Genomic DNA, 12,500 nt, shown 5'->3' with positions numbered 1-12,500 from the left:
GTCTTTTGTTGCCTTGCTACTCAGGATTGTGGCCCATGGACCCAGAGTCTTGGCATCTTCTACAGCTTGTTAGAGATTCAAAATCATGGTTCCTCCTTCCAGACTAAGTCAGAGTATACATTCTAAGAAGATTCTGAATGTGTTAGTCAGTTTTCTGTCACTGTGACAAAATACCTAAGGTGAATAACTCATAAGGAGGAAAAGTTCACTTAGATTTCAGAGATTTCAGTCCGTGGTTGCTTGGCCCCACTGCCTTGGGGCCTATGGCAAGGCAGAACATCATGGTGGGAGTGCATGGAGAGCAAAGCTACCCACTTCATGGCACCAGGAAGCAAGGGGGGGGGGAGAAAAAGAGAGAGAGAGAGGAGGCACCAGGGTCCCCACACCCCCTTCCAGGGCAGTCCAGGTGATTTAACTACCTTCCACCAGGCCCCGCCTCCTAAAAGTCTCACCACCTCCCAATGGTGCTGCAGGCTGGTAACAAAGCCTCCATCACCTGGACCTTCAGGGGACACTTCAGATCCATAGGTGACACTGGGGTGAATTTTATTCACATTGAAGATTGTGAAGCCTGCTATTGTTCGAGAATTTACAGTCTGGAGTCTAAAATTCAAAAGGACTTTTAATTTCCAGAATGGTTGGCATGTTATTTGGATTGATTCTTCTACTGAAAGGAAGGAAAACATATGGATAAAGGAAGTGAAACATATGTTTCATAAAAGCACTCAAGAGATATGAAGACAGCAAGAAACCACCATACCAGAGAAGTAAGTCTAAATTAAAGATGCCCTGAGGTAATTTGCTAAAGCCAGAAAACTAAAGCCCAAGTCTGACAGATTTTCCCTAAGAGAAATGCAGAATTAAGATCTGGAAATAGAAAGCTCCTGGGTCAGGAACTCTGAAGCCTGGAACATAGTAATGTCTCAAGTGTCTGGAAAAAACAAATGCAAATCCTCTTCCAGGAAGGTATTTTTATCCTGGGTAGCAAGTTATTCCTACAAGTAATTTTTAAATACAGTGACCAGAATTGTCATAGGTACTCAGACACTCAAGGAAACTCATTTCTCTGAGCAAGAACTAGACTATGAGATGCCGAGTAGATAAAAGTCAGACTTGAAAATCTGTTCAGACAGTAGGAATCAAAAGTCATATAGAAAATTAAAAATTAATAGAGCATGTAAAAATCATAAAACAAGGTCTCTCAATGGAGATAAAGACCTAAATTCCAAAAGATACACTTCAAGTAGAAAGAAGATAATCCCAAAGTTAATACAATAATTGAAATTAAAACTAAAAAGATGGGTTTCATAGCAGATTTCACATAGCAAAAGAGATATTAGTGAATCGTAAGATAGGTTAGAAGAAATATCCCAGAGTGCAGCAAGGAAATACAAAGAGGTGGAAATTCAGGTGAAAGAGCAAGAGACATGGAGTGGAAAAGTCCAATAAATATGTGATTGGGAATCTAGAAAGAGGAGAGAAAGACAATGTGGCAGAGGTGATAGTGGCTAAGAATTTCCTGGGGCCAATAAAAACACCAATCTACAAATTAAAGAATCACAGGGAATCCATGCTGGGTAAGTAAAATGACATCTACATCCAGACATGTCACTGTGAAACTTCAGATAAACCACCAAAAAGTGATGATCTTAGAAATAGCTAGAGAGAAAATTCACCTGTGTGAAGCAGGACTGAAAGCTGATGTCTCAAAGCAATGATAGAAGCCAGAAGATAGTGGAATCCAATCTCCTGAGAATAATTACCAACTTAGACTTCTACACTGCACAAATGTCTCTTAAGAATAAAAGCAAAACAGGGGCTGGGATTGTGGCTTAGTGTAGACTGCTCGCCTAGCATGCGTGAGGCACTGGGTTCGATCCTCAACACCACATAAATGTAAAATAAAGATATGTGTCCACCTATAACTAAAAAATAAATATTAAAAAAAGAATAAAAGCAAAATAAGATAACTTCAAATGAGTACCATTGAGAGACTTTGTCACACAAAGACCTAAATTCGAAAAAATATATTTCAAGTTGAAAAAGATAATCCCAAAGATAATCCTTGTTGGATTGAGTCGAAATTTGGCCTCACACGCACACAGACAGAAACATGGGCACACACACACACACACACACACAGTCTCTCTCTCTGTGTGTGTCTCTCTCTCTCTCTCTCTCTCCCTCCCACTTGGGATTCAGCCACATAGATATACAGACCTGGGGCTGAGGTTGTGGCTCAGTGGTGGAGCGCTTGCCTAGCACGCGTGAGGTGCTGGGTTCCAGCCTCAGCACCATATAAACTAAATAAATAAATACATAAAGGTATTGTGTCCATCTACAGCTAAAAAAAATACATTAAAAAATATACAGTGCTCGCTTGGGCAGCACATATACTAAAATTGGAATGATACAGAAAAGATTAGCAAGGCCCCCTGATTAGCAAGGATGACAGGCAAATCCATGAAGCATTCCATGAACACACACACACACACACACACACACACCTTTTAGTGTTACTCCCCTCCCCCACCAAGAGTTGAGTTTTTGCCACCTGCACCCAGAGACACATACACATACTCTGCTATTCCACAAGCTGCCCTTCCCTGCTTGATGGTGGTGACTAGCTGGGAATGACAGGAGCGGAGGTGGCAGGGAGGCCCAGGCTTGGACCTGTCCTGCCAGGATCAGTGTCAGGAAGCACCACACACTTGGGGATAAAGCCCACTCCACACTGTAGCTGGCAGCCTCCACACTGTAGCTGGCCCCTCTAATGGAGGGGCCTATGGAATAGACCATGCTTGTTTTTTCTAAAAAGTGCTGCAGTAAAATCTCTCGCGCGTGGAAGCTGTAATCAGTCCAGCTCACCACGCTTCGTGTCCTGGGTGTGGTGTGGAAGGGCAGCCAGTGCTATGGGAACTCAGGCTGGAGCTGAGCAGGGTGGACTTCTGACCTAGATTTGATGTGCTGTCCACCCTGTGGGCCTAGGTCTCCTCACCTGTAAAGCAGGGATACTGATGTCAACCCCATTCATGAAGGGTGGTGCCTAGAACACAGTTGGGTACAGGAAGATTCCCCCAAACTCGTGGTTTGCTGGGGGCAGATCCCCACCCTCAGTATCCTGAGAATTAGTAGTAACCTGGCATGAAAGCCAGAGATGCCAACAATACTCACAATTCCTCTGGCATCATGGGGACACTGACTCCAAGATACAAGCATGACACAGCTTGAACACACAGGCACACGGGGTGCAGCAGGGTGGCCCCAAAGGCTGCATCCAGCAGGGCTCAGGTGGCTCCTTGCAGATCTCCTTCCTTCCACAAGCCCCTGGGGTTGGTGGAGCAGGAAGGGTGAGAAGTCACCCTGCTGTGCTGCCTCCTTGGAATCTGTCAGAGAGCCACCACATCCTCAGTGGAGGAAGAAAGGCAAAGTGGAGATCAAGGTCCTCAAGCCTTTAAGTGATGAGAGAGAATTCAGGCCCAGGGCGCTCTCTCAATTTTAATTTTATTTTTTTCTGGTACTGAGCTACATCTTTTTATTTTTAAAATCTTGCCACAGGGTCTTGCTAAGTTGCTCAGGTTGACCTTAAACTTGTGATCCTCCTGCCTCAGCCTACTGGGTCACTGGGATGACAGGTGTACACCTCTGCATCTGGCTAATTTGAATTTTTTCAGGTTGACACCTAATAGTACTTACTTTTGGTAGATGACCTTATGATTTTTACATGTGTTTACTGTTAAATGATCAAGTCAGCATCACTAGCATTTCCACTGCCTCAGGTTATCATCCTACGTTTTGGGGCCTTCACATTCTTCCCTCTAGTTATCTTGGGATGTGTAGTTATATGTCCTAGACAAGACCATCACTTCTAACTCCCGCAGCTACACCCTCCACATTCTGCCCAGTCCCTCGCCCCTGAGATGTGAGGAGAGGATGCGGTTGGGGGTCCAGGCCTGGTCAGGGTTGCAGCTGTGTCACTAACTCACATAAAACACCCTTCTCTTGGCCTCAGTTGCCCATTTGTGACAGAGAGGGATCCGACTCTAAAGTCTGCAAGGTTCTCTCTGGCTCCAACACTTTGATTTGATACCTTCTGGAAGAGGTTTGGGACCTCGAAAAAAGAGGCCAGCTGCTCTGGGTTTGCCCAGCTCGGAGGCCCGACGGAGGCCCTGGGGGCTTTGGCTCCACCGATTTCGGGCCTCAGGAGTTCTTCCCCAGGCCGGGCCAGCCGCTGTGCTTTCTCACCCTTCCATTCCGGTCTATATGACAAAATGACTAAAAATACCGTGCTGTCCATGGGCCACCATCTGGCCAGGGCCCTCCCTTGCACCGATTCATTTCCAGTCTTAGGTGTGCCACAGATGAGAGCCCGGGACAGGCCACGTCTGGAAATTCTGAGTCTCAGTCCCGCTGCTCTGGCTAGGCAGAGTGGCCAGGCCAAGCAGGAAGAGTCCTGGGCACTTTCCACTGTGCAGCTGGGTGAATTTGGCACCACTGGACCTCAGTGTCCTTATCTAGAAAATGGGGGTGACTGTCCCCTTGTTGTTATGCCGTGGGAATCATGTGACATAGTGTGGGTGAGAGGCCTGACGCAGGCTGAGGGCTGGATCTATGTCAGTTCCCATTTCCCCTGGTCCCTCCTCCTACTCTGCCCTTTCTGGAGGGTCCTATTACTAGGAAACCATGGCCCTGGCTAGCTCGGGCTCCAGCTGACCCAGTCTTGGGCGAGCTCTGCAGACAGGCCTTATGTGTTGTTTGCTATGGTCACAATGATGAATGGTGTGGGGACCTCAGGTGATGAAGGTACTCAGGGGCAGGCTGCAAGCCTTCATTGAGGGTCTGAGCACCTCATGTCCCCTCATTGTCCCCCCACTTCACAGCAGCTTAAGCCACCACACGCTGGTGCCTCTAGTCTCTGTGGTGAGTTCTGTGGAGCCCAGTAGACGGGTAATTAAAGGGTGAGATCAAAGGCAGAGGGTGGGGGGACTCTGCCTGAGGTGACCCCAGGCTCATTGTTTAAACTTCCAGACTCCTAGCTGTCTCCTCTGCAAAGAGAAAAACATAACCTCTCCCCCCACACAGGAGGTGGGGCCCGAGGAGACAGGAACGGGGCACACACACGTGTACACATGCCTGTGGTGACTTAAGCTGCCGTGACGTAGGGGACACACGTTCACCAAATGTTCAATGTAGCCTGCACTCAGATCACGCCTGCTCTGTGGAGAGGTGGTCACCCTGCCACTTCTGGTCCCTGAGGTGGGACCCCCGCCTTGTGTGCTTGATGGCCTGCAAGGTGCTCATCACAATCCAGGCCCTCATTAATCCTCCATGTTCCTGGGCCTCGGCACCGTTGGCTGCCACCAGGAAGCCTGTGTCGTGACCTCTCAGGTTCTAGAACAGAGGCCAGCCAACCTGCCCGTGACCCTAAGTGCTCCCCCGTGAGTCAGCACAGGAGGGTGGAGTGCTGCTGTCCACGTGCAGCGAGGACAGAGGGAAGCTCGCCTCTCTCCTCTGTCACTTTTCTCTTGTGCAGGGGATGGAACTCAGGGCCTCAGGCCTGCCAGCAGGTGCTCTCCCACTGAGCCCACCCTGGCCCTCCTTTCACTTCCGTGTTGTGCCTGGGTGTTAAAGAAGGTGTGCTGTGAAAACGCAGGAGCACCTCCTGCCCTGCCTGCCCGAAGCTGCCACTCTCAGTCTGTCCACCTGCTTTGGTGTGGACTCTACTTCAGGTGACACACTTGCAAAATTGCTCTTGACTCTTTTGGTGTGGACACAATCACTGACTTCTCATCACCAGAGAATGGAAATTGAGTTCACCTGCCCTTAGCTCTCCTGAGACAGGTGAAGCCTTCCTGTGTCTCTTCCTTCCTATGAACCAGGATTTAACTTTGACATTCTATAGTCACTGTACCTCCTTTAGCCAAGGAAACACTGCTATAGTTTGTTTGTTTTTTTAAACAATGTAGTAAATGATGACTGCTTTTTCTGCCCTGCAAGAATTTTTTTAATCCCTGAAGCTAATAATTGTCTCTTTTGATTGTTTGATTTTCAGTATATTAATCACTCCAGACTTTGCACCAGGCATCTCGGGGTCCTCCTGAGACATGCCCAGGCATCACGGCTCTATCCAGTTCCATCTGTCTCTCCAGGCATTTTCTAGCCACCTGACTCTGGGCCCTGTGCCTCGGGTTCTGCTCTCTTCCTTCCAGAGCTGCTGTAAGAAATCCAGCCTACCTCTCTTGTTGTAGGGACAAATGAAGCAAGGCACCGAAGACAGCAGGAAACAGTTTTATTTGGCTGCAGCCAGGTTCAGGGGGCACAGCTTTTGCTGTAGTCAATCAATCCCCTGAACCCCGAGTTCAGGGAGTTTCAAAATTTTATACCCAGCATGTAAGGGGAGGGGCTCAGAAGTTCAGTCTGCAGAAGTTCACATAAAGCAGCTTTTTCTTTCACTGTTCTGGGCAGGTTAACCCTTCAAGGACAACACCTGAGAAGGGGAGAGCTTCTTCTCCCCTTTCTTTCCTCCCCCTGCCAGCTGTTACCATGGAGCCATTTATAACTTATCTTAAAAATGTAGACATCTCTGTGAAGCCCCAGCTCAAGGCCAGAGGCCTTGTTTGCACATTTCTTCAAAGTACTATACTGGATATGTTTGTGAAAAACTAGTGAGGGGTGTCCAGCACCTAGAGTGCTGGTATCTTCTCGGCCAGAGGCCAAGTAAACAGGGCAACACGAAAATAGGAAGTTTATCTACATTGGACTCCGCTGCAGAGACTCTTTTGCTGACAGTCCTAAAATCAGCCGTGGTGAAGAGGGCTTTTCTGTGCAGAAAGGGGGTGCCACTTCACTCTCTCTGCCCCTGGCCACCACGAGGTGAGCAGATTTGTTCCATCACACGCTTGTCACCATGGTACTAGGCCTCATGTCGGGCCCTGAATCATCAGAGCTATGCAGAGCAGGCAGTGGCCTGCTCTGAGTTACTCCATCATGGGTAGAGCATTCTTCAGGCTGTGCCTAGACTTGAGTTACTCCACTTTGTGTTTAAGTGCTGAGGTGGAAGGACTCCACGCCTTGTTTGTACGAGTAACCAACCACCATCTGCCTGGCACAACCCTGAGGCATAAACTGATAAATAACTCAATCGTGCTAATAAGAAAGACCACCCATGAACTTACCAAATCAATCAAAAGCACATGGGTGCATGAGTGTATCAAACTCATATCAAAAACCCAGGCCCACGAGCTTATCAACACACCAGGTAACCAAATGACTGACTCAAGCCCCTCACTTGAGACCTGTAAAAGGAGGCACACCTTGAAACTGGACACAATAGCACACAGCACAGGGGTATGGATTCCCCCAAATGGGCAACAATTACACAAAGAACGGGGCCCAAAGAGGTGCAGCCAAGATTTCTTACCAATACAGCCTCCTGCCCAGTCCCCCCAAAAGGCCAAGACTTAATCATTTTAGTGCATTAGGTTCTGAGCCCATCTGTCTACCCCTCTGCCCACCCTCTCTCCCGCCTGTGTCTCACTTTCACTTACCTTACACTAATTCTGCCCTGAACACTACCTGTGGCTACCTCCTTGTGTACTGTACCAACCCTCCACCTCCGGTAATAACAGGCGCCTGTTAGTGAAGGGTGGAGGGGACATTGGAGCCCACGGCCTCTCTGGCTACTCCGAATGAATGCTCCTTGTTTTAGCAACCCAATCCAGTTTTTATACTTGAGTGTGTGTATATAAAATACGTCGAATTGCTTTGTGTGTTCTGAAATGTTTCTTGTTCTGTAACTTGATGTTTTCCTCAACGACACATCTTGGGATCTGACGGTGTTGGTACTCACACAGCCCTTGTCTACCCTCGCCTGCTCTCTGGAATTCCACTGCATGGACATTGCATGTGTCCCTCCTGCTATTGACTGTTCTGTAGGGGGTTTTCAGTCCCTCCCTGTTACAAATGATATGGAGACAACCCTCCTCCTGGCTCCTGTGCACTCAGGTACAAATGTTTCTCTAGACACCCAGAAGGAGACTCCCTGGGTCGTAGGATGCTTTCAGTGTGGCCAGACACTGTTGAGTTTCTCTATGAAACCATGGTACCCATTCTCCCATCCGTGGTATGCAAGAGGACCCCTGGCCTTCAAACTCACCAACACTCGATATTGTTAGACTTTAATTTTTGCCAATCTGGTGAAGAAATATGGTAACTTGTAGTTTTAATTTGCATTGTTTGTTTACTAATTCTATTGAGTGAACGCATTTAACTTTCTTCTGAAAATTGCCTACTCGTATATTTTTCCCTTTGTCTTCCTGTCATTGTTTTACAGAAGTTCTGTGAACATCTGTGTTAGCTACCCTTCATCCATCATGTTTCACACTTATTTTCCTCTAATCAATACTTTTTGTTTGTAGTGTCTTTTGTCACACAAAAGTTTTAATTTCTAATGTAGTCAAATTTGATGTTTTTTTAGTCTGTGATTTTTGCTTTCAGTGCTTAAGTACACTTTGTACCAAGGTCACAGACTTTGGACTGGATTATAAAACCGGTGAACATCCTCAACAGTAAATTTTCTTCTAATTATTTTACGGTGTTTCTGATGTCATTAGGTCTTGGATTCATATGAACTCTATTCTCCTGTATGGGGTGAGATAGGAACATAATTACATATTTTTTCATACAGATAGTAGATGGCCTGGGTATTATTGATTCAATTACGTGTCCTTTCCTCACTGATTGATGATGCCGTTCTATCTAAACCGAGTTTCCTTCCATGTATGAATCTCTTCCTGACCATTGTTCAGCCTCACTCTCTGCAGGTCCATTTATGCATCAATACCTTTTTGATTTCAGAGAATGGTCTTTCTTAATTCAACTCTAGCCTCCTGTTCAGAAGCAACCAAGAGGTTCAAATGGCCAATAGGAGCATGTCCACCATGAACAGGGCCTGTTGTGACCAAATCCCTGCCTATTGGGGATCTCTCCACCATGTTTCCGAGTCCCTGTGACATGATCGAATCACCCAGGGGGCCTTGGCTCAGGAGATCTATGTACAGTCCCTCCAGCCCACACTGATGTTTCCTGTTTCTGAAGTTGTGTTGACTGTCCCTCCCTGCAATGCCCTTCCTCCTGTTTTCTGCCCGATGGGCACAACTGAAACACCCACCTCCAGTCCCACCTCCCCAGCCAAGGCCCTCCTCTGTGCTCCCCGGCACTTTGCTCCTCTCTGTCATGGCTCTGAGGATGTTCACTGATTTTAGAATCTAGCTAGGGTCCTCCACCAGAGAGCCCAGGAGGGCCTCTCATTTCTGCCTCTGCTGTCCCCCGTCACTGGCCCGGCTGAGTCTCGCTTTCTGGCATGCAGCAACACTGACTGCGTTCACTGAATACCTGCCAGGTGCCCTCCACTCTCCTATTTCGTATGTGCAGCAACACTCGAGTTCTGCTCTTCAGAGCAGGGCTCTGAGGCACAGGGAATCGATATTGTCCAGAAGGCCACGTGACCATGTGCATCAAAGGTTCAACCAGGCCAGACGTTGCTGACTTTACAACCCACACTCTTCCCACTACAGTCGGTACTGGGTCTCAGTAAACATTTGCCAAAAGAAAGAATAAACACGTGGCACCAGCCGCAAAGGACACTCCCTGAGGTGGGGCCCTGGCCACAGGCACATTGAGGGGCAGCTTCTGGGTGCTCAGCAGGCCCCGATCCAAACCTCAGTCCTCCTGCCTGCCCTGTGTGGCACCCAAGGCTGGCGATTGTGGGACAGACTCCACTATGTTGCCAGAGGAACAAGGCCTCCTGCCACAGCCACCCGCCCCGCCGGCTGCCAACACCCACCACACCCATCTTGGGGCTTTGGTTGGCTCCCCTCACACACACTCTGATTTTGTGGGTTTGCTCGTCAGGGTGAGAGGTGCCGACTGGGCTGAGCTCATCCCCTCTGGTTCCCCAGTGCCACCCACTGACGTCACCTGGCATGGAGCTTTCACAACTGGCCCAGGAGAAATTTGGAAGGTTGACCATCCCCACCCATGTATCATAATGGTCCCTGGACCTCCTGATCTGAGGGCAGTATCTCCCACCAGGGACAAGACCCCTGACTTGGAGTATAGCCACTAGATGGGGAAGGAGAGGTGGCAGCTGATGACAGAGCTGGACGCCAGGAACTCCTGTGCCTGGCCCTTGGCTCAGCAGACCAGGTACCCTGTGTGGAGCTCGGCTGCCCAGTGGCCAAAGTGGGGCATCCGAAGGGGCAGGCCCAGGAGCCCAGAGTCTGGGTCTGAGTCATGGCCTGCTGTGAATCCCACCTTTCAAAATCAAGTATTTATTCATTCATCCATCATTTACCAAGCACAGGTTTGTACAGGCCCTGCACTGGGCCCTGTGGACACCCCGATGAGACACACTGCCTTCTCCAGCCTTGCTGCGGTCTCCTGGGGGTGCTAAGCATGTTCCCAAGGCAGTGGTAATCCCCAGACCTGGAAGACTCTTTCTAGCTCCCCACATCTATGGCTGCCACCGTGGCAGGCCCGTTGTTGTGAAAGGATCTTAACCAACGCCTGTGTAGGTGGTGTAGGGTGTGGCCTTGGCCTCAGACCCTCCAGGGCTGCACTCGGAATCCCACATTTACTGGACAAATGGGGGTTCCTTAACCTTTAACCTGTCCCGCATTTCTTCACCTGTGAAATGGGACAATAGGGACCTGCCTCAGGGGATGACTGAGAACAAAGGGCAATTGTGCACACAGCATTCCCACACCTTTCAGAGGACACACTTCATGCTCACTGAATATATCCCCTGTCCTTTCCTGTCCGAGAAGACAAACTTTTCTTGAAGAGCCATCATTCTGGAACTGGCCACCTCATGTGGGTCCCTTAGGAGGACACTGAGTTTCACACCACCTGGGACAAGGAGGAGGGAGTGGCCAGGAGCAGGGGACCCACATGCATAGAGACAGTGCCACTGACTGTGCTGCCCGCGGCCCACATTTGGCCTTGTGGGCTGCACCTTCACAGTTCACTGAGGGACGGCTTTGGAGAAGAGCCCCAGGGACAGCAGTGAGCGCCCTTCTTTCCCGCAGAACACCCCCACCTGTGAGCTCCGGTTTTGGGGCTGGCGGGTCTCCCCAGGGGCCCTGCCCTAGATCTTGGGGGGAGACTTCTATCTCCCGCTGTGAACCCCACCTTCTCTCCCTCCCTTCCCAGCCAGAGGCATCTTGGGAGAGGTCTTTGTGGGCTCAGCAGCTGTGCCTTGTGGGCGTGGCCCCACGGATCCAGCCACACAGAGTCTCACCTGGTTGGTTTCACAGCCACCTTCCCCCAGGGGCTGCCGTGTGGGCTCTTTGGGAGTCTGCCCCCCACCCCAGCCCGTTGTCCCTGCTGTGTGTCTATAGAAGGAACATCCGTCCTTGCCCTCACAGAGCTTGGTAACGTGACATGATGGTGGTCTCCACTGGCCTCCACCTCAGCTGGCAGAAGTGTGCAAGGGTAGAGCCCTGGGTTCTCCTTCCTTGACTCAGCACTAGTACTCCTGAGGCTGAGGACAGAAGATCCAGTTGGACCCCAGTGACATCCAGGTCACCTGAACTCCCTTGGATCTTTGACCCAAGACCCAAAGAGGTCAGGCCACAGCATTTGCTTAGCTTAGTGGCACGCCAAGGGTCCATTTTACAGTTGAAGCAATCAAGGCACCAAGAGTTTAAAATTCACTGAGATACTTAGGTGTTCCTGACATTTTTGATGGAATGGGACGATGATCACGATGGCTGTGTAAACAGGTGGCTGTGGTGGTGCACAACTGTAATCCCAGCGACTCAGAGATGGAGGCAGGATTGCTGGTTCAAGACCACCCTTGGCAACTTAGCATAACCCTGTCTCAAGATAAAACACAAGGGCTAAGGATGTAGATGGGTGGTGGAGCACCCTGGGTTTAATCCCTGGTACCCAAAACAAACAAACAAACAAAACAAAAAACAAAACAAACAAACAAAAACAATTATGTAAGCAACCTGACCCATACAAAAGAAGAAAGCTTAGGAAAAACTTCAAGGGAATAAGCCAACACGTGAACAGAACATGCGCATAGTGGTTTCTTTAGGTTTTGACACTAGGGTGTTTTAGTTTTTTTGTTTTCCTCACTTTTTTTCTATACTTAAAAATAAAAGGGTTTAAACATGTTTCCATGTGTGTGGCTCTCCAGTTTTCAAGGCACTGTCATCGCTGCGCTGTGCACATCATCTGTTTCCTATGCTGACTATGAAAGTTGGGCAGACAAACCACCATAGATCCATTTAAAGAGGTGGAGATTGTGGCTCAGCCAGGTTAACTCACTTTGCCAAGGCCACACAGTGGTGCATTCAGGGCTGTCATTCAGGTCCTTGACCCTGGCTCATTGCCATCATGTGAAACCACAGCTGCTCCAGGATCCTGGTTCATAGAGTATCAGAGTCACCCAGTGCCCACGTTGTTGTGTGGACCTGTGATATCCAGGTTTG

At 49.0% G+C, this 12,500-nt stretch overlaps 1 non-coding gene across 1 annotated transcript; it reads left to right on the top strand.

Annotated features, from left to right (window-relative positions):
* The first annotated feature begins 2,372 nt into the window (after positions 1 to 2,372).
* On the top strand, positions 2,373 to 2,483 carry LOC125617352. Its single transcript, XR_007348328.1, has one exon. It is a non-coding gene; the product is annotated as a U6 spliceosomal RNA (small nuclear RNA).
* The last annotated feature ends 10,017 nt before the right edge of the window (positions 2,484 to 12,500 follow it).

The sequence above is a fragment of the Marmota marmota genome, unplaced genomic scaffold (genome assembly GCF_001458135.2).
Source record: "Marmota marmota marmota unplaced genomic scaffold, marMar, whole genome shotgun sequence".
Lineage (NCBI taxonomy): Eukaryota > Metazoa > Chordata > Mammalia > Rodentia > Sciuridae > Marmota > Marmota marmota.
This window is presented reverse-complemented; position numbering and strand designations above follow the sequence as displayed.